The 6,454-nt window shown below is 40.1% G+C and overlaps 1 protein-coding gene across 1 annotated transcript in view; it reads left to right on the top strand.

The window, feature by feature from the left end:
* The window catches only part of LOC102840903 (methionine aminopeptidase 1-like), a 149,437-nt gene that overhangs the window by 348 nt on the left and 142,635 nt on the right, over nucleotides 1-6,454 (top strand). The window lies entirely within an intron of this gene.

Below are 6,454 nucleotides of genomic sequence, written 5' to 3'. Positions count from 1 at the left end.
CTCTTCTCTCTTGGGGTCCCGGGCCTCTAGGTACAGAAGCCGCGCTGGACGCCGCGTGGGGGCGCGGTCGACCCGCGGCCATGTGGGCTGGGGGCGGAAATGGACTTATCCCAGAACTCCCGGCCTCTACCGGGTGCCGCTTTAGGGCTGTTTCCTGTCCTGCATCCATTACCCGGGCAGGGATTGTCAGGTGGTCGGGACACCTGGGGCAGGTGGGGGACGCCTTGGAATGGGGACCACCACAGCCGTGACATCCTGGCAACCACAGTTCCCGGTGGGTCTTTGGCCCATGCTCGGTAGATTGGGAGCGGAAGCGACCCTGTGGCCTTTTTTTGAGGGGTGGGCTCCCCGAGGGCTACGAGAGACGCTGAAGGTCTAGCTTCACGTCTTTGTGTTTTACTACCACACTTAGACACTTAAGCAACTTTGCGGGTGGAGAGGGGTCTGCGCAATTCATTCTTTTCGTTTGACATACAAATTGTTAATTTAGACAATCATTAGTTAATGGCATGAGTCACTTCTGTCTGTTAACTAAAGTTCCCATTGAGTGAAAAAGACAGTTCTATTGAGTGGGTTATGCTTTAAGGGTATAATCAATTTTAATAAGTTTTATGCAGTGGAGCAAACCCAGCGTTGAATGGGGTCTTGACTGAAGCTTGTGCTGAGGTTTGTTTACTGTAGAGTAAAACTAGTTAGTGTTCCTGCTGCATTTCGACACTCAGAATATTTGGCAGGGAAGAAAGAAGTAGCATAGCTTTTCGTTGCAGTCCAGGTTTATTATGAAGAGGCAGTGGGGTCCACGAGCCTGGTTAGGCCAATTACAGTTCGATCTTGAATTCATCAAGTTAACCTTTCTGACTCCAGCACTGCAACTATACAGAGAGGACGTTGTATTTCACAGGGTTGTTTTGAGATCCAAATAATTCACATTAAAATGCTGGTGAAATGGAAGACATTTTTAAAAAATGGATGCAGTAAAACTTAATAATGCCATTTTAAAGATACAGTGAATAATAGTGAAAACTAATATATAAAAATTATAGACACAAATAGTATAAGTATTTTAAGGTATGACATGTAAAGATTATGTAAAAATAAATAAAATTCTTATGGTTATAAGATTTGTAAATAAACTATCGTAAGAGATCTTATCTATATTATATAGGGCTTATTTTTCCATAGGGTATGATCCTTGACCTTGTTAGTAGCATTTGGAAAAAGTTACACACGGAGAAGTGTTGCTTGATATAAAAATAGCAAGGGCACTATTCAACATGCTAACCCTGGTACATGCTAAACCTTTTGATTCTTTAAAATAATTTAAAAATCTTAATTTGTTGTGACCTATGAGAGACTGACTTGATGGCACCTAACAACAACAAATTGTGGGACCTGGCCATAAAACAAACAAGTCGTTTGCATTTGGACATTGTACACCATCAGAATAGAGTAATATGGTTTACATTGAGTGTTTAAAAAGTAAGGGACATTTTGTAATGCTTTTTGAATGATTCTGTATCGACATTTTTATTCATTTATATTTTAAAAAGGAAATATAAACCATGCTCAGGAAGCATAGGTGACTTTCTTATATGTATATTATTTCATAGAAAGAACATTGAACCATTGGGGCTTGTTGGAAAATGCATTGTGGGAACACATGGTGTCTTCAGTATGGTATTGGAGTTATTCCATGTTATAGATGTTTTTCTGTTGCCACTGCTATACCTGTAGGTGTAGCACTGTAGGATAACTACTGGACTGCTAACTGCAAGGTCGGTGGTTTAAACCCACCAGCCGCTCCTTGGAAACCCTATACTGGGCTGCTTTGAGTTGAAACTGACTGGACAGCACGTAACAACAGCTGAGGCTGTAGACAGGCATATTTGGAGTGGCTCTCACAGAAGTTTCTTTTTGCCTAATTCCTATTACTGCTTCTCAGTTTTGTACATTTCTTAAGTCAAGGGTGGTGGTCTCTTATTTGGATTCATTATTATAGGTTTCCACCTTGCAGACAGCTAGTTGCCATCATGTGGATTACAACTCTTGCTGACCTCATATGTGTAAGAATACAACTGTGCTCCATGGATTTCTGATGACCAGTTTTTTACAAACAGATTGCTAGACCTTTTTCTAAGGTACTTCTGGGTAGCCTGAAACCTCCAACCATTTGGTTAGCAATTGAGTGCATTCAGAAGTTATTTTCCCCAGGATCATCTGATTATAAGGTTCTCTGGTAGCACAGTGAATTAAACATTGGACTGCTAACTGAAAAGTTGGCAGTTCAAACCCATCAGCCTCTTTGCAGAAGAAAGGTTGAGGCTATCTATCTGCTTCTATAAACGTTTACAACCTCACAAACCCTATGGAGCAGTTCTACTCTGTCCTATAGTCATGAGTCAGAATCAGCTTGATAGCAGTGGTTTTTATAGCCTGACTATGCTTATTGCCCTACTCATAACAGATGGGAGTTCTTGCATAATTCTAGCCTGCCTAATCAAAATGTCATGGGCTGGTAAAAGAATCAATTAATCCATTTTGGAAGAAGTGCAGCCAGAGTCCTCCTTGGAGGCCAGGATAGCTAAACTTCGTCTCTCATACTTCGGACATATTGTCAGGAGGGACCAGTCACTGGAGAAGGATATCATATTTGGTAAGGGAGGGTCAGAGAAAAAGAGGAAAGACTCCTCCCCCAAATGAGATGGATTGGCCAAGTGGCAGCATTGATGGACTCAAGCGTGGCAACAGTAGTGAGGTTGGCCCAGGATAGAGCAGTGTTTCATTCTGCTGTGCATAGGGTCGCGATGGGTTGGTACTGACTCGATGGCACCTTAACAACAACAACTGTCACAGTACTTCTTTTAGGTACAGCTTTATTGTCTTGTTCTATCCAGATGCTGTGTTTGCACTCTAAGCAAAAAAATAACAACAAAGATCAGCACTTCAAATCACAAGCTCGGTAGTTCAAACCTACCAGCTGCTCCTTGGAAACTCTATACAGGGTTGCTATGAGTCAGAACTGACTCGATAACACTTAACAACAATCCAGATTGCTTTGTTTGTACTCTAAACAAAAAATCCAGAGGTAAACTCATGCCATCAAGTCGATTCCAACACACAGCGACCCTGTATTGTGTTTCTGGAGCTGTCAATCTTTAATGTAGCAGAAAGCCTCCGCATTCTCCCAAGGAGCAGCTAGTAGATTTGCACTGCTTACCTCATGGTTAACAGTCCAGTGCTTATCATACAGTGCCATGAGGGTTGTCTGTTGTATTGTTAATTGCCGTCAAGTTGGTTCCAACTCGGAGACCTTATATAGGTTTCCAAGGAGTGACTGATGGGTTTGGATCACCAGCCTTGATGTTAGCTGTACAGTGCTTATCTACACTTCACCCAGAATGCCAAATGTCTTCTAAACAAATCCATTCTTTTAGTCCCAGCTTGAGACTTGATCAAGTTCAGTAACATTTCCTAAACCAAATTGCACATTCAGTGCACTGAATAAAACTAGCACTTTTGTCACTTCTCTGAGTACCTTGACAGAGAGTGGTCTTTCTTCCTTCTATGCCTTCTCTGGTCCCCAGACTGGCTATCTGGCCTGCTTGTTTTTAGGAGCAAACTGAGAACAAAACTACAAGAGTCTTTTTCAGAACACCATTATAGAAATAAGTCATTCCCAGACACATTGCACTATCCTTTACACCATTTGTAGCTGTTTTGTTTGTTTCCTTATTTATTATCTATGTTTTAATCAGAAGATGAGCTTCATGAATAAACTGTATTGTCTACTGCACTATTTTCATTTTCTAGTACAACTCTGTGAATTTAGTTGTTGTTAGGTACCATTGAGTCAGTTCCAACTCAGTGACCCTGTGTACAACAGAATCTAAAAATACTTCCTGGTCTTATTCCAGTCTGGCAATTGTTGCTGTGTTTGAGCTCATTGCTGTAGCCACTGTGTCAATCCATGTCATTGAGGGTCTTCTGCATATACAGTTGTTGTTAAGTGCCATCTAGTTGGTTCTGACTGTGCGATCCTGTATAGAGTTTCCAAAGACCAACTGATGGCTTTGAACCATCTACCTTGGAGTTAGCAGTCCAGTGCTTATCCTATAGTGTCACACCAGGATGCACATATTCAGTAGGTGCTCAATAAATACTTATCAATGTAGGCATACCTTAGAGATACTGCTATTTGGTTCAAGACCACTCAGTAAAGTGACTGTTACAATAAGGTGAGTAACAATTTTTTGTTTTGCCAGTGCATATAAAAGTTACGTTTGCACTATATCATTATGTTAGGTGTGTAGTAGCATTTTTAAAAAGCTGGAAATACCTTAATTAATAAGATGCGATATATGAGATAGATGTGAGAACATGTTGGAAAAATGGCACCAAGGCTTATTAGATGCAAGGTTGCCATATACCTTCAATTTATTAAGAAATATGCATATTCAAAGTGCAAAAAAAATGAAGTATACCTTTAGATTGTTGTTGTTAAGTGCCATCGAGTTGGTTCTGACTCAGCAACCCTGTGCAGGACTTCTGGGGAGCAGCTGATTCGTTTGAACTGTCAACCTTGTGGTGTGCAGTCTAGTGCTTATCCTACAGCACCACACCAGGAGCCCTTGTTGTAGATAAATGTATCAAAAAGCAAAAGAGAGAGTTAGACTGTTGCATTTCAATCTGGGCTCCATCATTGATCACCTGTGTGGTTTGTGGCAAAGTACATAACCTTTCTGTACCTCAGTACCATCATTCTAAAGTAGGGCATTAATTGTCCCTCCTTTATTGTTTTGTGGTTACTAGTGTATATAGCACATTAGTAAACAATAAAGAAATTTAGCTTTTTGTTTTTTTAACTTGTGAATTGGGTGAAGATTTACAGAGCTGATCGGTATTCCATTTAACAATTCATACACATTTTGTTTTATGTCATTGCAAACCCTATAACATAACATCATTTGTTTCTCTTCTGCCCATTGTTTTCTTATTTCCATTTCTCCTTTCCCAACCCTTTTGAACATTGTTCTTGGGTAACTACTGCACTTTTGATCTAAAATGTTTGATTATTCTAAGATGTGCGTGCTTCTCTATTGTTATTGTTGCCCTTATCAACCTGTTTTTCGACTGAAAATTAAGCCATGGTGATGAGTTCATTTCCAATCCTGAAGGGAGACGAAGGGCCCTACTCTCAAGGGAGCCACCAATCCCTGACAGCAAGCCTCGTCTTTTTTTTTCAATAATTTTGAGTTTTGTTACACATTTTTGTACCACAATATATAAAACTTTCTAATGTGATCCCTTTCAGAGCAGATGGTAATGGTGCCAGAGACTCTGGATGGTCTGTTAGTCCACTGTACTAATTGTTTCCACGGGTCTTTGATTTTCATCACTCTTCTGTCCCTTGGGAGAGACCAATAGTTGTATCTTAGATGGTTGCTCATGAACTTTTAAGATCCCGAGTGGTTATTCACCAAAGTAGGATGTAGAACACTGGATTTTGTTATGCCAGTTGACCTTGATGGCCCCTGAAACCAGGGTCCTGAGCCCCCAGACCCAGTGATTCATTTCCTCAGGGTGTTAGTTGTGTCAAAGATGTATTCATAGCTTTGCTCCCTGTATGCACCACCACATTTGTGCATATATTTGCAATTAGGTAGGAATATCCTTTGTCAAATTGTTGTATATTAATTGGAAGACTTCTACTCTTGTTCAGCTTATATGTCTGTCCATGCAACCACTTATAGATCACCACTATTGTAGAATTGTGTATTTAACAACATTTACTTCTGTTGCCTTACCTATTACACTCCTTCTGCTCTTCCTCTGCCTCTGTCATTTTGCTAACTTCCTCTTATTGTATATTGCCTTACCTTCTATGTAAGTTAATAGGTATCCAACTTTTAGTTCGCAATTTACCTTCCTTTTCCTTTCAACTCATGATAAGCATCTAAGGATGGTTTTTAGTGTGGAAACCTTTTCTTGATTTATTATAATAGCAGTCTCATATAATATTTGACATTTTGTACTTGACTAATTTCAATCATTATAATGCCCTCCATGGTCATGCATGTTATGAGGTGTTTTGCAGATTTATAGTTATTTAATGTTGTGTCTGGAAGGAATTCAGAGGCACTGTAGCAAAAGGAAGTGGTTGATGATCAACCGTTTTAAGAGGTAACATATGATCAAGAGCCAATGATACTGAAGAAAGAAGTCCGAGTTGCATTGAAGGAATTGACAAGGAACAAGGCACCAAGAATTGATGAAATAAAAATTGAAATGTTTCAAGGAAGTGAGGCAGCACAGGAGGCACTCACTCATCTCTGCCAAGAAATTTGGAAGACAATTGTCTGGCCAACTGATTGGAAGAGATCCATATTTGTGCCCATTCCAAAGAGAAGTGACCCAATGGAATGTGGAAATCATCAGACAATCTCTTTGATATCCC

Source organism: Chrysochloris asiatica, unplaced genomic scaffold (genome assembly GCF_000296735.1).
Source record: "Chrysochloris asiatica unplaced genomic scaffold, ChrAsi1.0 scaffold00216, whole genome shotgun sequence".
In the NCBI taxonomy this organism is placed as follows: domain Eukaryota; kingdom Metazoa; phylum Chordata; class Mammalia; order Afrosoricida; family Chrysochloridae; genus Chrysochloris; species Chrysochloris asiatica.
The sequence above is the reverse complement of the archived record's forward strand: the minus strand, read 5'-3'. Positions and strand labels throughout refer to the sequence as shown.